This window comes from Schistocerca cancellata, chromosome 1, assembly GCF_023864275.1.
Source record: "Schistocerca cancellata isolate TAMUIC-IGC-003103 chromosome 1, iqSchCanc2.1, whole genome shotgun sequence".
In the NCBI taxonomy this organism is placed as follows: domain Eukaryota; kingdom Metazoa; phylum Arthropoda; class Insecta; order Orthoptera; family Acrididae; genus Schistocerca; species Schistocerca cancellata.
Genome location: NC_064626.1, coordinates 1,161,680,808 through 1,161,706,341, shown reverse-complemented (window position 1 = coordinate 1,161,706,341; position 25,534 = coordinate 1,161,680,808).

Sequence of the window (25,534 nt, the reverse complement as noted above, 5' to 3'; positions counted from 1 at the left end):
ACAGGAACTGAAACTGAGTATAGCAAAGCAAAAGCTCAAATGTTTAGCTCCATTTTAAAATATTCCTTTACTAAAGAAAACTCAGGAGAACTGCCCCAATTTAGTTTTGTTACCACTGAAAAGATGAGTGAAATAAATATTAGTGTCAGTGGTGTTGCCAAAGCTGAAGTCACTAAAACTGAACGAAGCTCCAGGGCCCAATGGAATCCCTCTCAGATTGTAAACTGAATTTGTGGCTGAGTTAATCCGTCTTCTAACTACAATAGGTGGTGACCTTTGGAAACAATACACTGCTCCAGAACTGGGAAACCAAGAGGGAGGAGGTGAGCTTAGGAGGCAATATCTTTTGTTCCAAAACAACAGATGAGGAGGGAGTAGGACCTGAAAAAGCATTTAACAGAACAGTAGGGGGATTGAAGAACAATACCACTTTGTTCCAGAACAATAGGGAATTAGTGAACAAAAGGGGTGAGGGGTGTGGCGGCAGTTGACTCAGTACGAATTGACCACCACCTCTTTGAGGACTAACAGTTTTGGTTTACTCTCAATGTATGCCCTCGTTCAGCCATGTTGTGTGACGTTTTTGTATCTGATGCAACCTTTGCGTAGAAAGACTCAATTAATAAAGTGTTTATTATTTAATAGTATGTTTCTAGTACTTCCAGCTATGGCTTAGTATTGGAGTACCCACAATGGTGACCCCTTTATCGTGCATTTCCATGTCGTGTTGACTTTCCACAGTGATCATTACTGTTTGTTGTGAACAATGTTCGCCATGACAAGTGCTTCCTCATTGTATCACATATCGGACATAGCGTGCCAACCTCTATATTTGAGTGCAGTATGGAGTGTCACTGCAAGTACATCGAACACAGCTTTCAACTACACACTCACAGCCCCACACACCACCTTCACATCCCTGGGTTGGGTACAGTGCATGAGCTCCTACCCCTCCCAACCAGTGCCTTGTTTTACCATTAGGCAGTGCCACCTTATCCACTCAGTCCGAACACTCTGGACTCTTTCATGATGTAATGGCCACAGCTGCTGCTGCTGTGCCAGTTGTATCTTCCACGCCATCTGCATCATTGGTGCCTGCCATGTCCCCCCAACTGCCAAGACATCAGGCACCGTACCACTGTCACACACTGCCCTCACTCTGTTGAGTGTACTGCCCTCATCTAGGACATGGTTTCATGCTCCGTTGCTGTCTCAGGCTGCATCCCAGCCACTTCCCTAAGCTGTCACCCCTCCACAAGGATAGCCCTCTCATGTTGTTCACCTGGTGGACTCTAATCTGGACGTTAGCGGCATCAGCAGTGACGAAGCCTGTTTTTTCTGCCTACATCTACATCTACATTTATACTCCGCAAGCCACCCAACGGTAAGTGGCGGAGGGCACTTTATGTGGCACTGTCATTACTTCCCTTTTCTGTTCCAGTCGCGTATGGTTCTCGGGAAGAACGACTGTCTGAAAGCCTCTGTGCGCGCTCAGATCTCTCTAATTTTACATTCGTGATCTCCTCGGGAGGTATAAGTAGGGGGAAGCAATATATTCGATACCTCATCCAGAAACGCACCCTGTCGAAACCTGGACAGCAAGCTACACCGCGATGCAGAGCGCCTCTCTTGCAGAGTCTGCCACTTGAGTTTGCTAAACATCTCCGTAACGCTATCACGGTTACCAAATAACCCTGTGACGAAACACGCCGCTCTTCTTTGGATCTTCTCTATCTCCTCCATCAACCCGATCTGGTACGGATCCCACACTGATGAACAATACTCAAGTATAGGTCGAACGAGTGTTTTGTAAGCCACCTCCTTTGTTGATGAACTACATTTTCTAAGGACTCTCCCAATGAATCTCAACCTGGTACCCGCCTTACCAACAATTAATTTTATATGATCATTCCACTTCAAATCGTTCCGTACGCATACTCCCACATATTTTACAGAAGTAATTGCTACCAGTGTTTGTTCCGCTATCATATAATCATACAATAAAGGATCTTTCTTTCTATGTATTCGCAATACATTACATTTGTCTATGTTAAGGGTCAGTTGCCACTCCCTGCACCAAGTTCCTATCCGCTGCAGATCTTCCTGAATTTCGCTGCAATTTTCCAATGCTGCAACTTTTCTGTATACTACAGCATCATCCGCGAAAAGCCGCATGGAACTTCCGACACTATCTACTAGGTCATTTATATACACTCCTGGAAATGGAAAAAAGAACACATTGACACCGGTGTGTCAGACCCACCATACTTGCTCCGGACACTGCGAGAGGGCTGTACAAGCAATGATCACACGCACGGCACAGCGGACACACCAGGAACCGCGGTGTTGGCCTTCGAATGGCGCTAGCTGCGCAGCATTTGTGCACCGCCGCCGTCAGTGTCAGCCAGTTTGCCGTGGCATACGGAGCTCCATCGCAGTCTTTAACACTGGTAGCATGCCGCGACAGCGTGGACGTGAACCGTATGTGCAGTTGACGGACTTTGAGCGAGGGCGTATAGTGGGCATGCGGGAGGCCAGGTGGACGTACCGCCGAATTGCTCAACACGTGGGGCGTGAGGTCTCCACAGTACATCGATGTTGTCGCCAGTGGTCGGCGGAAGGTGCACGTGCCCGTCGACCTGGGACCGGACCGCAGCGACGCACGGATGCACGCCAAGACCGTAGGATCCTACGCAGTGCCGTAGGGGATCGCACCGCCACTTCCCAGCAAATTAGGGACACTGTTGCTCCTGGGCTATCGGCGAGGACCATTCGCAACCGTCTCCATGAAGCTGGGCTATGGTCCCGCACACCGTTAGGCCGTCTTCCTCTCACGCCCCAACATCGTGCAGCCCGCCTCCAGTGGTGTCGTGACAGGCGTGAATGGAGGGGCGAATGGAGACGTGTCGTCTTCAGCGATGAGAGTCGCTTCTGCCTTGGTGCCAATGATGGTCGTATGCGTGTTTGGCGCCGTGCAGGTGAGCGCCACAATCAGGACTGCATACGACCGAGGCACACAGGGCCAACACCCGGCATCATGGTGTGGGGAGCGATCTCCTACACTGGCCGTACACCACTGGTGATCGTCGAGGGGACACTGAATAGTGCACGGTACATCCAAACCGTCATCGAACCCATCGTTCTACCATTCCTAGACCGGCAAGGGAACTTGCTGTTCCAACAGGACAATGCATGTCCGCATGTATCCCGTGCCACCCAACGTGCTCTAGAAGGTGTAAGTCAACTACCCTGGCCAGCAAGATCTCCGGATCTGTCCCCCATTGAGCATGTTTGGGACTGGATGAAGCGTCGTCTCACGCGGTCTGCACGTCCAGCACGAACGCTGGTCCAACTGAGGCGCCAGGTGGAAATGGCATGGCAAGCCGTTCCACAGGACTACATCCAGCATCTCTACGATCGTCTCCATGGGAGAATAGCAGCCTGCATTGCTGCGAAAGGTGGATATACACTGTACTAGTCCGACATTGTGCATGCTCTGTTGCCTGTGTCTATGTGCCTGTGGTTCTGTCAGTGTGATCATGTGATGTATCTGACCCCAGGAATGTGTCAATAAAGTTTCCCCTTCCTGGGACAATGAATTCACGGTGTTCTTATTTCAATTTCCAGGAGTGTATATTGTGAAAAGCAATGGTCCCATAACACTCCCCAGTGGCACGCCAGAGGTTACTTTAACGTCTGTAGATGTCTCTCCATTGATAACAACATGCTGTGTTCTGTTTGCTAAAAACTCTTCAATCCAGCCACACAGCTGGTCTGATATTCCGTAGGCTCTTACTTTGTTTATCAGGCGACAGTGCGGAACTGTATCGAACGCCTTCCGGAAGTCAAGGAAAATAGCATCTACCTGGGAGCCTGTATCTAATATTTTCTGGGTCTCATGAACAAATAAAGCGAGTTGGGTCTCACACGATCACTGTTTCCGGAATCCATGTTGATTCCTACAGAGTAGATTCTGGGTTTCCAAAAACGACATGATACTCGAGCAAAAAACATGTTCTAAAATTCTACAACAGATCGACGTCAGAGATATAGGTCTATAGTTTTGCGCATCTGCTCGACGACCCTTCTTGAAGACTGGGACTACCTGTGCTGTTTTCCAACCATTTGGAACCTTCCGTTCCTCTAGAGACTTGCGGTACACGGCTGTTAGAAGGGGGGCAAGTTCTTTCGCGTACTCTGTGTAGAATCGAATTGGTATACCGTCAGGTCCAATGGACTTTCCTCTGTCCTTTGGATACTTACAAGACGAACTGGAAATTATCAATGATAGTATCCTGACCCTACTCCATCTACCCTGATATCTCAGTGCAAGGCAGATAATCGTCCAGCATCTTTGTCACTCATCGGAGGAAGCGCTTCATTACGTAATTCACCTGGAACAAATCAGCGACAGGGCATCCTCTCATCTCTGGGAGCACCTAGTGGCCTTTCGATCCTAACATCCTGCAGAACGCTGCCTTGTGGGCCATTTGGATCGTCAAGCTTCCATACTACATCCAGCTGCAGCTGTTATCTACGTCTACAGAACCACTGGAACTTAGACTTCGACATGCGGATTGCATGTATCAAGTCGTGTGGCACTGCCAGCTCGTCACTTCCGCGAGAACAAATTGTGCTACCTCCACTGACAGTCCTGCTGTGGAAAGCCTGTCCCTCCTCCTCGCCCACCCAGAGTAGGTCTCATAAGATCTTGTACATCACGACATGGAGCAGTGTAGCCACCTAGCAATGTACCAGCCACACTACCTGCTCTCTCTGCCCCACACTTATCACCTTAACCTCTCAACGGCTCCCAATGCAGCGTGTCTGCGGACGTCAGAACTTCAGGTCCTGTTCCGCATTCTGTCTACCTGCTGTGCTAGTTCCATGTGAACTTCAGGCATGCTGCTTGTAAATGCCGCCCGCTGAGTGCGATGGAAAACTTGCCGTGTGGGTGGCAGTAGGTGCCATGTCTCCCCATTCCTTCTCGGGGTTGTCACCTGTGAAATTGGTCATCATACTATGATTACCTCAGACGCCTCTATGCCTTTGAAAAGTCAACCAACCTGTATTTCCTGACTGACACCAGCACATGTGCAAGCATTATCCTGCCAGCTCTCGCTCTGTCAAGCATCCTGCCCTCACCTGGTACACTCCATGTGGCTAATAATTCAGATATAGTAGTCCATGGGGCAGCTGTGCTACAGCTTTAGCTCACTCCTGATTTGCAGTTCCCACAGACATTCCACGTGACAGACATCGAGGGTCCTGTCTTTGGTACTGACTTAAGCACATTGACGTCTCTCAGGATATGCAGTGAACTGAGCCATTGCATCATACTTTCAGCACAGACGTACCAGATTCCCTCATTATGCTGGCTGCAGCCCCCTTATCTCAATGTGACATGCTCGTCTGTCCATCAGCTCGCTCGCAGCTCGTGGTCGTGCGGTAGCGCTCTCGCTTCCCACGCCCGGGTTCCCGGGTTCGATTCCCAGCGGGGTCAGGGATTTTCTCTGCCTCGTGATGGCTGGGTGTTGTGTGATGTCCTTAGGTTAGTTAGGTTTAAGTTGTTCTAAGTTCTAGGGGACTGATGACCATAGATGTTAAGTCCCATAGTGCTCAGAGCCATTTTTCCATCAGCTGAGTGTATACTTCAGACAGCTCAACTCGCCAATTCCCTCGTCAAACGCTTACTCCAATGTTATGACATCGACAAGATTCACACCCATGACAGCACACTCTGTCAGCTCGTCACGGAGACTTCCAACAACCTGACACATGTCCATTATGTGGTCTTACCACCACGATACCACCTGCTGCAACTCTGGCCGACGACACACACTGCCATGCCACAGACTCAACAGGTCAGTGACTCCTCATGTGTCAATGTTGAGTGTGATGCTCCCACCCTTTCTTCACGCCTCATGGCCAGTCGAAACGGTAACCGTCATGGATTAGTGAGCATGAAAGGCCCTCCCATCCATTACAAGGCAGGATACCTGACTGCTAACAAACTGCGCAATGCTAAAGTGCTGTGCAGGACCGTTATATGTGGCCATAGTCCATCCTGCTTCTAGTCACTGTTCTTCATCTATTCACCTAGTTCCTGAGAAAGACAGTATCTACAGGTTGTGTGGAGACTACCACAATTTGAACATGTGCACAGTAATTGACCATTATTCCATTCCACACATCCAAGATTTCATGCAAAAGCTGCATGGTGCACATGTGTTTAGCATCGTAGACTGCCACCAGACTTACCACCAAATCCCTGCGCACTATGATGACATCCCAAAAACAGCCACCATTACACCATTGACCTATTCGAATCTTGTTTCCTTCCCTACGAACTGAAAAATGCTGTCCAAACCAGGCACCACTTTATTGATTCCCTGATTTTCTTGCTGCCGTTCTGCTGTACAGACCGACATCCTTATCTTTTCCTGTTCTGATGACGGAGATGAGAAATACCTATCACATGTGTTACAAGTCCTCATGGAGAACGGTGTCGAAATGAATCATGATAAAACTCAGCTTTGCCACACTAGCGTCATCTTCTTTGGTCATGAAGTTACTGCTGAGAGCCGCCGGTCTTCACAGGTTTCTGGGCACGGTAAGCTTTTTCAGGTGGCATATACCTCATGCTGCTCATTTCAAGCCCTTCTCATGGAAGCTTTAGCAGGCAAGAACAGTTCTGCATCGCATAGAGTGAACTGGTCTGAAGCTATGTTACAAGCTTCTGAAAATCCCAAGCTCGCACCCTCCAAGGCTGTCACACTCTCACAATCCGCCGCCGATGTGCGCATCTTTGTTACCACGGACGATAGTGACTCCTCTATTGCTGTCACGCTTCAGTAACGTACAGGCAACATCTCACAACCCCTCCATTTCTTCTCCAAGAAACTGTCCTCCGTCCAGTGCAAATGGTCTATTTTTGACAGAGAGTTGTATGCCATTTACAAGGCAGTGAAATGCTTCCGAGAAGAGATTGAAGGTTGCCTGGTTACCATCTTTATGGACCACTGGCCCCTCACAGACGCGTTATGTAACCATGCTACCAACCTTCCCCCTCCTTGTTTTCGACAAAGGGATTTTATTTCTCAGTACACTACAGATGTGATCACAGACTACATGTCGAGAATTAACTCCATTACTTCGCCCCTCGACCTGGACAAGATGGCTCACTTGCAGCAACAAGACATCAATGTACAGAATTTGTTAAAAGACCTGTCTACATCCCTTATAGTAGAATCTTGGCTACTACCTGGGTTAGCTGAAAATGGTTCAAATGGCTCTAAGCACTATGGGACTTAACATCTGAGGTCATCAGTCCCCTAGACGTAGAACTACTTAAACCTAACTAACCAAAGGGCATCACACACGTCCATGCTCGAGGCAGGATTCGAACCTGCGACCGTAGCAGCAGTACGGTTCCGGACTAAAGCACCCAGTACCGCTCAGTCACAGCGGCCGGCTGCGTTAGCTATCCAGTGTTAGCTATCCAGTGTTGTGTGACAGTTTTAATGGCATGTCACATCCCATAGTTCCTTCTCCTCTACGACGCACAGTCTTCAACGCCATTCACGATATGACCCATCCAAACATCAGGGCCGCCATGTGCCTGCTTTGTTTGGCCAAACATCAAAGGTGATTGCCACACATGGGATTGCATATGCATTCCCTGCCAATGTAGCAAGGCTGGTTGACATGCGCTTCTTCCTTTTGGACGTTTTGTCATCTCAAATGGGCGTCTTCGCCGCATACATGACTTTATGGTATACATAAGTAAAAACTTTAATATCCATGAAAGCGTAATAACACCAAAATGGAAGATCCATGTCCACTCAGGGAAGACGTCAGCTTATATAAGTTCACCAAGACAAACACACTCTCTCCTAATAACATCAGATATTACAGAAATCATTTTTATTAATTTCATGTGAAAAAAATTGCAAGTAGTGGGACACGAACCCTCACCCGTCCATATGCCCACGTAAAATCGCAGTACTTCAACTGACTACACTGTACAGTGGGCCGCCTACAATTTGTTCCTTTTTCTTTACTTTCGTCTCTGAAATAGTATTGACAATTATATTATAAATCCTGATAATAACGACTCGGTTTCATGAATCTTAAACGGATTGTTGCCTTAAAATGGCTTGCAGACGAGCCATAACACGAAAATAACTAAATACGAACATTCTTTAATAACCAGTATGACGTTTTCCGCCATTTACCAATAACGATTCGTTCTCGAGACATTCAACGTGCTGGTGATTAGAAACAGAGTATATTCATGGGGTCTAACGGTTAACATAAAAACCCATCGAATTTGGGCTTCTGAACACAACAGATACAGTTTGGCGTCTTGCTTTCTGCTTGTGACGTAGGGATCGTTCGTTCTTGCTTCCTATTGGCTCTACTTTACGTAGCACGTTGCCGAAATATCGGGCAGGGAGGTATTCTAACCTCCTCGGTTTCACGTGACGAAATGGCCTGTCCATGGAGGTATTCTTACCTCCGAGGGCCTGTCAACGAGATATAGCAGGAAGTGATGTCACAAAACTCGTAGAGAGCCACGTCAACTTCAGTGTGTTCACTTGTTCAGCCATGTTGTGTGTCGTTTTTGCACGCAATGCGATCTTTGTGTGATAAGAATACGTTAATAAAATCTCAGGTTGACAGCCGAGTCAATGTGTTGTTTTCCAGCAACGTTTCAGCAACTTCATTACTTGCCATCTTGCATTCTAAGAATACGTTAATAAACTGTTAATTATTTAATAGTCTGTCTCTAGTACGAGTAGTACTTCCGACTACGGTGTAGTATTCGAGTATCCACTGGAGGATTGGAGATCAATACCAAGTGTGCAAAGGATCCGGAAGTCAAAGTTGAGTAGAAAAGACGCTTTGAACGTTACAAATGCTAGAATATCCTCTCATCATTTCAAAGAAATTGATTATCTTAGAAAATTGGTGAACTGCTAAATTTACCTCAGAAACGAGTGCTTAAGAGCAATGCATTTCCCTCATGTAATTTGCCTTGAAGTAGTAGCGGCAGTGAGAGGACCCTAGCGAGGTTCATGTAAGAGGTATAGACACTTAGGAAAGCTTTCATTGCGGAAGAACAGTGGTGATAAATGTATATTTATAGATGTACAGGTATTGATTCCGATAGCGGCATAACAGGCAAGAAATGCTCATTAAAAAAAAAAAGTGCATGAAATTGCGAGCACGTAATAAATATTTTCGTAGTCACCTGTCGTCAACGAAACGACTGCTGCACGATGATGAAAGCAATAAAAATGCACATGTGTATCGCGAAATTAATCGAATACTGAGCAAAAGATTTTCACCCAATGATATCAGAAGTTCGTTACGTGGGTCAAAACAGATTCAACGGGTCAAAGAGGACATTCGCAAGTCGATTACTTTGCGCGCTGTTTCGCAGAAAAGTTACAGTTTGCTCAGAGATGTTGCCTGCTAGAGGTGGGCCAAACGGTTATTCTGGACTAACCGTTATCACAGTTCCAGTTATTCTTTGATAACCGTTATCGTTAACGGTTATTAATAACTGCCAAGTTATTTTTCGCTAGCGAATACCGATAACTCCGACAGTTAAATAACGACATAGTTATCAGTTTAGTTATCAGTATACCTGCGAGTAGTGTGAAATAGCAGGAATGTCGTATGAATCGTGTCATAACCTCAGCTTATTAACTCCGGGTACATTTTAGTTGATGTTAGAACGATTATTAGTGTTTCAGATTATATGTTTGTAGGTTATCGGTCGCTATTAGAAATGTTATCTTCGTAGCTGCGACAGAAAGTACGCGGAACTTCGCCAAAGCACTGTTTAAGTAAAATGTTAACAACGTGCGTTTTTAAGTATGAAGTAATATTTAAACTGAGTACTGTAGGTTAAATTCGAAGCTTAATTTCTTGTGCTGCTCGCATAATAGAATAAAGTGTACAGCCTTGTAATACAACAAAAAATATGCGTAATGTGACAGATTCGTTTACTATTGTGCTGTAAAAGCTAGTCCTATTGGGGAAAGTGTGAGTACGCTAATCCAAGTTTTATGTCAGATTTGGAAACCGCTCGATTTCTCCAGCTACAGCATGTTTATAACATATGAAGACATGCAGATCGAAAAGGTTGACAGTGTTACATTTCTGGGACTACAACTGGATAATAAATTTAGCTGGGAAGGGAATACCACATTTTTTCATTCTATTATTTCATAAGGGAGCATATTCTGTGGTACCTTATCAAACGTAGCAAAAGTTTTTCGCATGTAAAAGCGTGTAATAAAAATCGTTTGTGATATCAATTCAAGAACATCATGTAGGAACCTGTTCAAGGAACTTTGTATTCTAACTACTGCTTCCTAGTATATTTATTCCTTAATGAAATTTGTTACAAGTATTTCCAACCAATAGCTTAATACATAATATCAGTACTATAAATGGGAACATAATCTACATAAAGACCTAAAATCACTTAGCTTGGTCCAAAAGGGGTCCAATATTCAGGAACATGCATTTTCATTAAACTGCCAGCAAGTCAGCAACCATTAAAAACTTGGTTTCAGATAAAGCACGGTTTACAGCGTGTTTGAAAGACTATTTGATACAGAAGTGTCTGATTCCACCCGTCATCAATATGCCGGAAATAGCTATTTTAAGTGTGTCTATGACGTTACTACATACACATGGCAACAAACACGAAGATACATATAAATAATACAATAACATTTCCCACCAAAAATACAATCAAACCAACGGGACAACTGCGGGAAGTTGGGGGTTTTAGAGTGAGGACAAGCTAGTAAAAAAAACACACCATGATTCCAAAACACAAAATGAAGAACAAAAAGAAAAAAATACAGCATTCTGCTACACCAACAAAAATCTGCAGGAATCGGACACTTCCCTTGAACAATATAGGTCAACCATAGGTGACCATATCAAAACACCAATACCCACAACTAAAAGTACGAAAATTGGAATCGGACATTTCCCTTGACCTACATAGGTCAACCTCAGATGACGATACTAAAACATCAGCACATACAACTATGAAAATGGGAATCCGTCATTTCCGGTGACCTATATAGGTCCACCACAGCTACTGCTTCCAAAAATCCAACACCTACAACTGCGAAAAATAAAACCACAATCCCAAAAGTCCACAAATCAATCATCCCTACATAAATTAAATCACATTCAATACTTCATAAATACACAAAACATCACAGCTAAAAAAAAAAAAATAATAATTACCACCAGCAAATTCCGGCACTGCAACCTAGATCGACACACACAAAAACCAACTCATAAACACCGTGCCGTAATGACATTCACACACCACAACTCCTTTACGTCGAAGCAGATGGGTGGAATCAGACGCTTCCATTGACCGCTCCTTCTACTCTGTAGATGAATATCGTAACAGAGACTGATAGACCAACTTAGGTAAAAATTCTGCTATATTTCAGTTTTGACAGCACTTGGTTGCAACAGTCAAGATCGGGTATTCTGTGTATGATAAATTTATTGAAAGTGCATATCTGTGTTTTATTCTGACAGTGTATCAATTCTGTAAATATTAGCAGTTACTGTGATATATTCACATATTTTGACAATCTCCTGACAAATGATGAGGATAATAATTATTATATTCCACTGTATTATGTTATACGTTCTGACATGTTATTTGTCATTCGCGATGGCCAGCGGCTATTTCCGAAGAAGTACGTAAATATTTGTTCGCTCCAGTAACTATCGTCTCTGTAAAATCACCGGGGTCTAAGACTGGAGTCACTGTATCAGAAACACAGACACACAGTTATTCCGTTACCAACTTCCAGGTTACTTGTAATGGTAGTCCGATAACTGCCAGAGAGCGAGAACTGTGAGCCAATAACGATAACTGCCAGAGGAAAATACCTATCTCTGACAGTTATTTCCATAGTCGCTCGAATTCCTTATGGTACCTCTCTTTATACAACCCGTCCAAGCTAAACTGATATATGAGGCGGTGGCTTAAGGGAACGACCATACTTGTTAATGCCTGTACTGCAGCTCCTATCAGCCACCGCTCGGACATTAATCTTATTTAATTGTTTGTGCTAAAAGTAACGAAGGCGCACGATATAGTACACAGTTCTTATCAACAGATGGCGCGCAGTCTCACAGTATTCCCATGGCCTATAGAACACCTTCCAAATGGTCTATCCTCTCCTTAGTTCTTAGCCAGTTCTCCGATGAGTTGACGGGAAAGCGTAGTACGATCTTCGGTCAACAGATGGCGCGAGGCACTGTTAACATTAGACAGTTATTGAAATAACTGTCTGTATCAGAGGTACGGTTATCGCAGTAACCGTTAGTTTTCAGTAACCGGTTATTTCTATCAGTTACGTTATTTTTTGCCACCTCTATTGCCTGCCCTGCAGTGTCAACCTTGAATTCTTGGATAACGCTTAGTTTAACTTGCCATACAGGTATTTTGAAGGATATTCTGTCAGATTAGATAATTCTAATGCTGTCTACAAATAAGGTACTTGTATAATATCTGGAGTGAAAACGACAGTGTTTCTTTCCCCTTTCAGTTGAAGTTATTTTAAACTTGTGATTAATACAAAATGAAAATGAGCGTAATTTTTATCTTTTTACTTGTTAAAACTTTTCTCGGAGTCGATTTAGAAAAGTGCATGCTCATTTCGACCGCTTACTTTGACAGAAAACTGCAAAGACAGATTATACTTTCCGGTTTTTCTTGTATATTTTAGTGGTGGGCAGGAAATCGCGTATCTGTTAGAAATCACAGTGACTGAGAAGTCACAGATATCACAGTAGCAACTTTACAGAACCTAACTGCGATTTCAGTCACAGTTAGCAGTCGCAAGTAGTATTTCATATTCAAAGACGTGAGCCATCTATTGGTCGAATTTAACACTGCTTTCTGCGATTTCAGTGACAAGTCGCAACTAAGAGTCGCAAGTAGCAACTAAAAAGCGCGGTTAACAGTGGCATCTGTTGGCCAAAGTTCGTACTACGTCCATCTCTCCGATACGGTATCGAGTCTAACTGCGATTTCCGTGACAAGTCGCAACTAAGGCCGGGGCCACACGAGCGGATTGTTTCCGCAACGGTCGACGGCCTGCAGCTAGACGCAGAGTCCTGTAGCCATGTGGCTAGCTGCGGAATGTTGGTGCGGAGAGCCAAATATCTAGTAATCTATTTTGTCTCGAAAAAAATTGTTTCATGTAAACGAAGGAAAGCTACATCCGTCCATGTAGTTAGTTTCTCATTACAACTTATACTTTTCGTGTAAAAAATTAAAAACCACTGTTTTGGAATTTGTCTGTGTTCTACGCTACGCAATCTCTCTCATTTGATTGTGAGGAAACTATTCGACGAAAAAAATTTATTTTTATGCATGTTATAGCCTGATATCACAGCTTGATAATGAACTGGTTTTGTTTTCGCTGCTGCCCATGGTTATCGTGATACTTCATAATTAAGTAAAATACAACGCATATTTTGAAAAGTTTGCAGTAAAAAATGCCGTCGCTGGCTACTTTGCGTTTGGTGCATTTGAGGTCATATAATGCTGCGTACGAATTGTAGCTAATATATCGAAATTATTTTTAACACTGGAAGGAGAGCCATATCTCTCTCCAAAAAGTGGGGGCTCTGAGCACTATGGGACTTAACATCTTTTTTTTTTTTTTTCTTAGGTCATCAGTCCCCTAGAACTTAGAACTACTTAAACCTAACTAACCTAAGGATGTCACACAACACGCAGCCATCACGAGGCAGAGAAAATCCCTGACCCCGCCGGGAATCGAACCCGGGAACCCGGGCGTGGGAAGCGAGAACGCTACCGCACGACCACGAGATGCGGGCATCTCTCTCCAGTCTCGAGTAATGGAGTGATATATATTGACGCTTGGCCGCAGCTGCCTACGGCGCGCCACGCTCGAGGCTATTCTCGCTCACAATGCAGAGTTGTGCCATGTTAATTTTCCGCATGTCGTCTATGAAGGCATTTACAGTCACACTTTATGTTAACGTTGCATCTTTAAGAGGTTCATCATTTTAAAAGTAGAAAAAGAAATTTGCAGATTCAGGTGCAGAGTTAGCTATTTGCTGTATGTTTCATTTTTTCTTGTCTACACTGTTTCATTCACGAATCATTAAATAACTATTATCAAGACAATTTTTAAGAAAGTAAGTAAAGTCGACCTGGTAACTGTTTACCTTGCGATTAAATGACAATAGAGACGAGAAAAAAATACACTTTTCATTCTAGTACAGCGCAAAATGTTCTTAGAATGAAGATACACTACTGGAAATGGAAAAAAGAACACATTGACACCGGTGTGTCAGACCCACCATACTTGCTCCGGACGCTGTACAAGCAATGATCACACGCACGGCACAGCGGACACACCAGGAACCACGGTGTTGGCCGTCGAATGGCGCTAGCTGCGCAGCATTTGTGCACCGCCGCCGTCAGTGTCAGCCAGTTTGCCGTAGCATACGGAGCTCCATCACAGTCTTTAACACTGGTAGCATGCCGCGACAGTGTGGACGTGAACCGTATGTGCAGTTGACGGACTTTGAGCGAGGGCGTATAGCGGGCATGCGGGAGGCCGGGTGGACGTACCGCCGAATTGCTCAACACGTGGGGCGTGAGGTCTCCACAGTACATCGATGTTGTCGCCAGTGGTCGGCGGAAGGTGCACGTGCCCGTCGACCTGGGACCGGACCGCAGCGACGCACGGATGCACGCCAAGACCGTAGGATCCTACGCAGTGCCGTAGGGGACCGCACCGCCACTTCCCAGCAAATTAGGGACACTGTTGCTCCTGGGGTATCGGCGAGGACCATTCGCAACCGTCTCCATGAAGCTGGGCTACGGTCCCGCACACCGTTAGGCCGTCTTCCGCTCACGCCCCAACATCGTGCAGCCCGCCTCCAGTGGTGTCGCGACAGGCGTGAATGGAGGGACGAATGGAGACGTGTCGTCTTCAGCGATGAGAGTCGCTTCTGCCTTGGTGCCAATGATGGTCGTATGCGTGTTTGGCGCCATGCAGGTGAGCGCCACAATCAGGCATGCATACGACCGAGGCACACAGGGCCAACACCCGGCATTATGGTGTGGGGAGCGATCTCCTACACTGGCCGTACACCACTGGTGGTCGTCGAGGGGACACTGAATAGTGCACGGTACATCCAAACCGTCATCGAACCCATCGTTCTACCATTCCTAGACCGGCAAGGGAACTTGCTGTTCCAACAGGACAATGCACGTCCGCATGTATCCCGTGCCACCCAACGTGCTCTAGAAGGTGTAAGTCAACTACCCTGGCCAGCAAGATCTCCGGATCTGTCCCCCATTGAGCATGTTTGGGACTGGATGAAGCGTCGTCTCACGCGGTCTGCACGTCCAGCACGAACGCTGGTCCAACTGAGGCGCCAGGTGGAAATGGCATGGCAAGCCGTTCCACAGGACTACATCCAGCATCTCTACGATCGTCTCCATGGGAGAATAGCAGCCTGCATTGCTGCGAAAGGTGGATATACACTGTACTAGTGCCGACATTGCGCATGCTCTGTTGCCTGTGTCTATGTGCCTGTGGTTCTGTCAGTGTGATCATGTGATGTATCTGACCCCAGGAATGTGTCAATAAAGTTTCCCCTTCCTGGGACAATGAATTCACGGTGTTCTTATTTCAATTTCCAGGAGTGTAGTTCGCTTCGTAGCCGCGAGGAGGCCAAGCAAATAGACTGAATTGTTCTCTCCTTTTTTTTAAGCTGGTAGTCGCGATGGATGCTCGACACTGTGCAGTAGTGGCATACGTAGGGTTAAAAATACTGAAAAAGAGATAAATACACCGAAAGTACTGGGTGCATCCATTAGTGAGTAGTCGGTTGTAGCAAGGAGCGTTTTACGTTATATTTAACGAACTACGAGAGGATGAAATGAAATTTTTCAACTATTTCCGAATGTCTTTCTCAAGCTTCGATGAATTACATCACACGCTTAGAAACGCTTTACAGAAACAAGACACGAACATGAGACTCGCTATACCTTCAATGGAAATGCTGGCTATAACTTTAAGGTAAGTGAACTTAAGGTAAGTATCCTGTCTCAGCCAAAAATTATCTCAGCTAAAAATTAAAGAAACCCAGTAATGTCTATCACTAGTTTTAACGACACTCATTTCAATTAAAAAAAAAAGAAGATAATGATTAGGTCACTAAACGAACAAGTTTAATTCTCTTTTCTTTATTGATATTGAATGAAATGTTACATGTAAATCTGTATTTTGAGGATAAGAAACATCAATTAACTGTAAATGAAATTAACAGAATGGACATGCAAAAAGGGAAAGTAACTCATTTTAATTCACTTTTCTGCAAAAACCCTCTACTCAAGACTCAGAATCAATAAACTCTGGTGAAATAGAAGGCGATTGTTCTCTAGACATCAGAATTCTTTCAGCTCGATACTGTTGAGACTGCATCTGCACCAATGGAGCAGCTGCACGCTGGTTGTACATATTTCCTTGTGTATGTAATGTTTGGAAATGTCCTGGGCTTACTGCATGCGTTGGTGCATGTTGTATAGGTTGCTGACTCGCTGCATAACAGCCATGAAATGGTTGCGATTTTGCGTTTCGGATGCGCTGAAGTAGGCGTAAAACTTCCATACGGAATTCTGGTTTTTGATCTAAATTCTAAATCAAACTTACGCAGCGTAAGCAACAAGGAATCAAAAAACGATTTGTCTTCGTCGTCAGCGGACCGAGAACGAAAATGGCTCTGAGCACTATGGGACTTAACATCTATGGTCATCAGTCCCCTAGAACTTAGAACTACTTAAACCTAACTAACCTAAGGACAGCACGCAACACCCAACCATCACGAGGCAGAGAAAATCCCTGACCCCGCCGGGAATCGAACCCGGGAACCCGGGCGTGGGAAGCGAGAACGCTACCGCACGACCACGAGATGCTGGCGACGGAGAACGAATTGGAGGACTATCCAGAAATTTGCATAATTTAGCTTCAAGGTCTGTTTTCACGCTTCTCACTTTCGTTTTCTTTTGTGGAACTGATGAGCCTACTGAAATCTGTCAACAGGTGTCAACTGATGTTTCTGGATTGCCGGTGTCTTCTGCCAGGGAAAATTCCAAAGGATGTTCCAAGTGCTGAATTTCGTCTTCCTGTAGACTTGAAACTGAATCTCTTGTTTCTGAAACAGGTGCCAAGAACCCCAGCTGGTCAGCGTACACGTATTTTAATATTCTTACTGCTTCTGAACCAGATTTCTTCACTTTCCTTACTTATTTCGGATAATAGTCCCTAATGTTACGCCACTTTTGTTGTGCCTTCTGGCCTACAAAGGAGAAAAAAAGAAACGAAAATTTAACGTAACTTTAAAATCTTTAACATCATTAAATAATGACTAAATATTGAACGTAATTTTTATACATTTATATCTTTGGTTTTAGGTATTTGGCTACCGGTTGTCACATAGTTGATCTGCACTATACATACAGAATAGGCAAGTCAACAGCCAATGACATAGTGAGGAAAGTGTGCTGTGCGATTTGGGGCTGCCTGCGTGACAAGTGTCTGCCTCAGCCGACAGAGGAGGAGTGGAAGAATATTGCTAATGGATTCCAAATCCGTGCAAATTTCCCAAATTGCATAGGGGCAATCGATGGTAAACACATTCGGTTGGTCAAACCTAAGACGAGTGGTTCACTGTTTTATAATTATAAGGACTTCTTTTCCATTGTTCTTTTAGCAGTGGCAGACTCAGATTATAGATTCGTTTTTGTTGACATTGGCTCGTTTGGAAAAGATTCAGACAGCAAAATTTTAAAAAATCTACCCTGTGGAAACGTCTGAACGGAAATACATTGTGTATACCAGAGCCCTCTGGCTTACCAAATGCCACTGGGATAGTTACACCGTATGTGTTTGTTGGTGACGAAGCATTTGGACTCTCAGAACACGTACTACGACCATATGTTGGTAAAATGTTGACACGCGAGAAGAGAATTTTCAACTACCGTTTGTCAGAGGGCTCGTAGGTACGTTGAATGTTCCTTCGGCATATTGTCGAACAAATGGCGCGTGTTCCAGCGAGGGATAAATGTGAAATTGGGTTTTTGACATAACAAAAGCATGTTGTGTTCTGCATAATTATGTGCGCGAGAGACATGGGCACCAATTTGAAGACACATTTATTGTGAATGGATTTGAGACTGCAACAAACTTAGATGAAAGAAGAAGTGTGTCAGCAATAAGAAACAGAGATGTAATGGCAAATTATTTTGTAAGTGAGGCTGGTAAAGTGCCTTGGCAGGACAGAAAAATCTGAGGTGTTACATAGAGCTGAAAATGAACTTTTTTATGCATTTTCCTTAATATTTACAGTTATATTAATTTTATTGTTCTAGCTTGTTATTATCGGTAATTACACCTGTAAATTCACCTATGACTTAATAAAACTAACTAATCAGCTATTGCTGACTCATTCATACACTATCCAGAAACTCGTTTGAGAGCAGTGCTTACTGAACCTGGTTTGTTTAATGTTCTATTTTTAGTGATTTATCACTCTATCCAATATTGTAATTGTCCAAGGCGATCATGTGGGTTAATTCATGCGATGCAAAAGAATCGATACCATTATTGCCAATTCTTACATATTATTGTCCAAATATACTGTTCTTTTCTATTGTTATATTTGTGCATTGTTGTAAATGTGTAACATGTCAACAATAGTAGAAATGCAGGACTTTCTCAACACTTATCATTGTTCAGCAATCTTTAAACAAAAATACTTAACGAATTCCAGAAAACGAATTCGCTAACTATGTTGCAATTCAGAGTGATCTTTTAACCAATTGTAATATTCTAATAGTGGACGAAAAACTTACCAACGGATTTTTTTCTCTGTGCTTGAATGATCTGCGAAATCATAGAATAATGCACAGCAGATTTCATGCCATGCTGCATCCTTCTTATTTCTGTCCTAGTATTCCTCGGTCCTTACATCCCTAATACAAGGGCTTTTTTCCACTTCCATTATCAGAATCTCCATATCTATTTTCTCAATGTCTAGTGTGCACATCGTGGAAGTCACTTTGTAGTCACACGGAACGGAGCACGCAACTGCCTGCTGCAAATGGCCGCTCTACTCCGCTTCCAGCACTGACTGCTGTCAGCTGGCCCTTCTCCACACACCTGTCGCACCGCCCGTGTGAAATGCCCAATTGATTCTCATGACCCATAGCGCTGCGTGTGCCGCAGCCCGTTTTCCGCCTCGCTATGGGCGATGCGGCTGGCAAGCGGCAAAATTCCGCAGCCGCAGACGTTCCACCCCGTGTGGACTGCTGCATCTACCCCATGCGCCATAGCGGTGGGGTCATTTACCGCGCGTCTGACGTTCCGCAGCTATTCCGCTCGTGTGGCCCCGGCCTAAGAGTCGCAAGTAGCAACTAGTAAGCGCGGTTAACAGTGCCATCTGTTGGTCAAAGTTCGTACTACGTCCATCTCTGCGATACACTATTGGGTCCAACTGCGATTTCCGTGACAAGTCGCAACTAAGAGTCGCAAGTAGCAACTAAAAAGCGCAGTTAGTACTGCCATCTGTTGAGCAAAGTTCATACTACGCTATTCGCTACCGAGTCAAACTGCGATTTCTGTGACAAATCGCAACTAAGAGTCGCAAGTAGCAACTAAAAAGCGCAGTTCACATTCTTTTCCTAGTGTCATCTGTTGACCAACGTACGTACTTCGTTATAAGAGCCTTGTGCCTCATGAGATCGATGTGCTGTGTGTGCATATGAAGGGCTTATTTCAATAGTGGTACAAGTCCATTTTTGTTCATTTTGAGATACAGAGTCGTAAAGTTAAATGAGCGCTGACAAATCTGCATTTGAGATACCAGAAATATTCAAGCATATGGCTTCTTGCTAGAGATGAACCTTTATTTATGTTTGTTTGGATCACTAATTTCAGAAGCATTATAGACAGAAAAGTGGAGGTAATGGACTTGTACCACTATTGAAATAAGCCCTTCATATTATATGACGACATGCACATTCAGCATCAGTTATGGTTGGTCAAATACTGCTGTGACTCTGAATGTATTATATTAATAAGAAGCAACATTGCCTTTTTCTCCTGAAAATATCAAGTAACGTAACAAATGTGTTTGATTCTGCTTCCAATATGACAGTTTTGGTTAATACTCCACATGCCTACAGGACTTTGCAATGTTAACACAGCAGAACTCAAGACATCTGTATAAGTGCAGAGAAATGAAAACAGTCATATGAATGCCTCACTTTTGTTCCGACATAGTTCAACTTCACACACAAGAACTTTTTGCCGACACTACTACCACCTACATAAGTAAGCTTTTCCTGTGTTACTTTCAAGTAATGCACTTAAGCTATTCCTGATTTAACTGGAAGATCTGTACTTCCCACTTTCATATCAACAGCCTCAAAATGCATATTGTAGACTTTGGGATAAGTTACAGGTCATTGTCACACCAAGATTGTGGAGAAAGGGGGGGGAGGCGGCATGTCACTCTCCAACAAGTGTTTACCAATAAGTAAATGGCGGAAAATTATGGGTATAGGACGGCTTAAACATGTGGAAAATGAGATTTTTATTATTCACTCAATGTATTTGACATTTATTATTCCTTTAAAATCGCACAGCAACTTCAATAAAACACAGTTTAATCATTCACACACTTATTTCACAATTATTTCACTTTTAAACTGCAAATTCTCTAAGAGCTGTCTTGAATCTTCACGAGTCTCTCTCAAAAACAGCCTTGATGTGGATAGATACGTACAGCAACCAGTAATCAGAGTCAGAACTGTGTCTGGAAAAACACATGGATTATTAAACAATTTTTTCTGTCATTAATTACTAGCAATATAATTGACAGAGTAGATTGGTAATATTTGCTATAATGAATATCACATTTGCAAGAACGATCTCACTGAAGTAATTAAGTCCATCGAAATGCTTAGAAACTAACCTCTCGTCTGACGAAAACGGTCTAAAGACGCAGTGGCAATTTCTTCAGATCTGTTGACAATGATATTTTGCATTATCACTTTACTGAGTGACTGAAATGTGAACCTGTGAACATAACAATATGTTAGAATTCATTTTCTAAATACGAACTATTACGGTACTGTACGGCTACTTACATATTAATTACACTATTAATATTTTCACAGTTGTTTCTTTAATACAAAATGAAAGCCAACGGAAGAAAAAACGTAAAACATACTTGCCAATGACAGGTTTGTTGAGATGCAATTTTCTGTGTTGACAGATGTAACTTTTTCTAACGGTGGTAAGTCGCAGAAATCGCAGGTATCACAGAAATCGCAGAAGTAGCAGAAGTCACAGAAATGGCAGAAGTAGCAGAAATCGCAGAAGTAGCAGAAGTCACAGAAATCGCAGAAGTAGCAGAAATCGCGGAAGTAGCAAAAATCGCAGAAATAGCAGTGGCGGAGGGATACACGACCTATGTTCCTTAACTGCGACTCTTAACTGCGACAAATCACAGTTAAGAATAACAGATACTGAAAAGTAGCATTCACAGAAATCACTGATATCGGAAAATCGCTGTTTAGCCCATCACTAGTATATTTGGATTCGATAGATGCTTGTTTAAAAGTACCAGCTGTGTCTATTTGAAAGTTGCACAAGTTTCAGACTGTAGCAGCAGCAGAATAGCGATTAATATTTCATTATTAAAGAAGAAACTAAAACATACCACAAACACCTAGCATGAGAGCGCGGCTCACAAGTTAAAATAGTGTTATTACCGTGGCAGACGCTGTTCCTTAGTGACGTCACGGCGTCAGTCATTAACAGCACAGGACGCTGACCTGTATTACCCATCCTAATTTTTCTACGGACCTTGAACCTATTTAGCCACTGAAAATAAGACGCGATTCTGACTTCTATACATGCCAGTAAAGTTGGGAATAATATCTAAAAGAGAAACCAAAAACTAAACATCTAACCACACGAGGAAGTCTGATAAAGTAACTACGTATAAACAGGATCAGTATGAAAAGGGACGAATAATTTCAAGCACTTTTGAGTATTGTCGAAAATGAGTGTTACGTTACATCAGAACGCACTTCTATCTCATAGAATTGAGGTTACAATGTAACAGCTTTTCTCAGAGCGATGGAATTAACGTAACAACACCTATGTGTCGTCTGTTGCATTAGTCTGTGTTGTTTGTTGATGATTACGTGTTATAGGCTTTTCACTGTCGCGAAGGCGTTTTCACGGAAACAAATGCAGGTGCCAAAACTCATAATTACATTACGCTACTACCCTGTAACAAACCAGCAGAGACTACGAGTCCATTGTACCAAAATACTCATAAGGGAAACTCCCCGTCGCAACTCTCTCAGATTTACTGGTAAAATGGCTCAGCTGATAACCAGTCAAAAACTGAACACAGATCAACCATAAAAACAAGAAGAAGGTGTATCGAACTGTGGAAAAAGAAGCAAACTAGAAACAGTCAACGCACCAAGTTTAACATGTGCAACATCGAGTGTATTTCAAAAAGTACAGGAGCGTGGTTGTATGCTCAAGGTGTTGGACATGCAAGCGGGAGATCTTTGTTCAAAACTGCCTCGTGCTCCATTTTTTTTCCACAAATTTATGAATTGTCGGTCCAGTCTTTGGCGTGTCTGTTCTTCTGTTGTCTTGGTAACTGTCATAGTATACGCTGGTTACAGAACATGAATCATGAGGTAAGAAAATACTATCGTCATAAGTAAATGTGATGAATAGTGAGCGCAGGCGAGATGCCGTATAGACGTCTCACAGAAATGAACTGTTTTACAACAAAGTGAATTCAAGAGCCAAAACTTCCAAAACGGAACGCAAGAGTCATAACCTGTAGTACTTGTGTAGAACAAGTAGGAGATACTTACGTCTGGAAGTCCTTTCGCTATACCTCGCCATTGCAAACGGACGTTACACCACGGCACAGACACAAATTGAAATACAGCGAACAGACACATCAATGATCGGACGGCCAGTTCATAATTCTGTGAAAAAAAAAGGGGAGCCAGGAAGTTTTGAACATGAATCTCTCCTTTGACAGTCCAACACTGTAACCATATAACCAGACGCCGTGGCTAGCCAGATTCGGACAATGTTGCACATTTTCAGCATGGACCATTCAATGTTTCTATTTTTCTTCTTTTTTCGTACTTCAGTACACCTTCTTTCTGTTTTCATGCTTGATCTGTCTTCGGTTTTTGTCGGGCTATCAACTGCGCCATCTTTGCCACCAAATCTGAAGGAGATGCGATGGGCAGTTTCCGTTGACAGTACGTATTCCCGAACAACCGCCGAGATTTGACCGTGGAATTCGCGTTGTGCATGGGTCCAATCGTCACCATACAGCGCAGAGAAGCAGTGCGTTCAGTGCTCTTGTGAACGGAGCCCATGTACTTTCTGTCCATAAAGTCTGCAATATGTATTGCAACATCAGAAAACTAAGTTTCACAAGCATGGGTACAGCGACCATCAGATAAGACGCACTATCCAGCGTTGCCCGCGGCTGCATACAGATGAATCAACATACAGTCGTACGAGACGGCATTCCTACCGTGCGCTGGTTCTACGTACAGAAGAACTGGCCACATTTTAGAAAGGAAGTATGTCAATTGTACCTACCACCTCAACAAAAACACAAGCGATCCTCGGCGTAGTTAAAGGCAGTCCAAAATACCGAGAACCAAGTGTATATTACATACTTTATGACAGTGAAAACCAACACACCAGACAGGCTATTAGAACCGTAATAATACGGTACCAACAGCCGTTATTTTGATACTGTTTTATTAGGCAACCAGTCTGACATCCGATCACGTCTCTCCAGACCTGTCACATGAATGACACCAAGTACCACCGTGCATGTACATGAAAATGCACCAATATTTGCATCTGGTTCCGTAGATGTCTGGATTTCATAAGCTGTCCTCTTCACACGTGTGACGGTATGAGTTGCTGTCACATGTGTGAAGAGTACACATGCTCATGAACTTCGTATATCATGGACCCAGATACAACAAATATTGATGCCTGGTCTTATACATACATGAGTGGTACTTGATGTCATTCATGCGACAGGCGAGAAGATGATGTGACTGGAACGTCGAAACTGATTGCCTAATAAAACAATACCTAAATAACAGCTATTAGTACATTATTACTGTGCTGGCCATTAAAATTGCTACACCACGAAGATGACGTGCTACAGATGCGAAATTTAACCGACAGGAAGAGGATGCTGTGACATGCAAATGATAAGCTTTTCAAAGCATTCACACAAGGTTGGCGCCGGTGGCGACACCTACAACGTGCTGGCATGAGGAAAGTTTCCAACCGATTTCTCATACACGAACAGCAGTTGACCGGCGTTGCCTGGTGAAACGTTGTTGTGATGCCTCGTCTAAGGAGGAGAAATGCGTACCATCACGTTTCCGACTTTCATAAAGGTCGGATTGTAGCCTATCGCGATTGCGGTTTATAGTATCGCGACATTTTGCTCGCGTTGGTCGAGATCCAATGACTGTTAGCAGAATATGGAATCTGTGGGTTCAGGAGGGTAATACGGAACGCCGTGCTGGATCCCGATGGCCTCGTATCACTAGCAGTCGAGATGACAGGCATCTTTATCCACACGGCTGTAACGGCTCCTGCAGCCACGTCTCGATCTCCGAGTCAACAGATGGGGACGTTTGTAAGACAACAACCATCTGCACGAACAGTTCGACGACATTTGCAGCAGCATGGACTATCGGCTCGGAGACCATGACTGCGGTTACCCTTAACCCTGCATCACAGACGGGAGCGCCTGCGATGGTGTACTCAACGACGAACCTGGGTCCACGAATGGCAAAACGTAATTTTTTCGAATGAATCCTGGCTCTGTTTACAGCATCATGATGGTCGCGTCCGTATTTGGCGACATCGCGGTTAACGCACATTGGAAGCGTGTATTCGTCATCGCCATACTGGCATATCACCCGGCGTGATGGTATGGGGTGCCGTTGGTTACACGTCTCAGTCACCTCTTGTACGCATTGACGGCACTTTGAACAGTGGACGTTACATTTCAGATGTGTTACGACCCGTGGCTCTACCCTTCATTCGATCCTCGCGAAACCCTACATTTCAGCAGGATAATGCACGACCGCATTTTGCAGGTCCTGTACGGGCCTTTCTGGATACAGAAAATGTTCGACTGCTGCCCTGTCCGGCACATTCTCCAGTTCTCTCACCAACTGAAAACGTCTGGTCAATGGTGGCCGAGCAACTGGCTCATCACAATACGCCAGTCACTACTCTTGATGAACTGTGGTATCGTGTTAAAGCTGCATGGGCAGCTGTACCTGTACACACCATCCAAGGTCTGTTTGACTCAATGC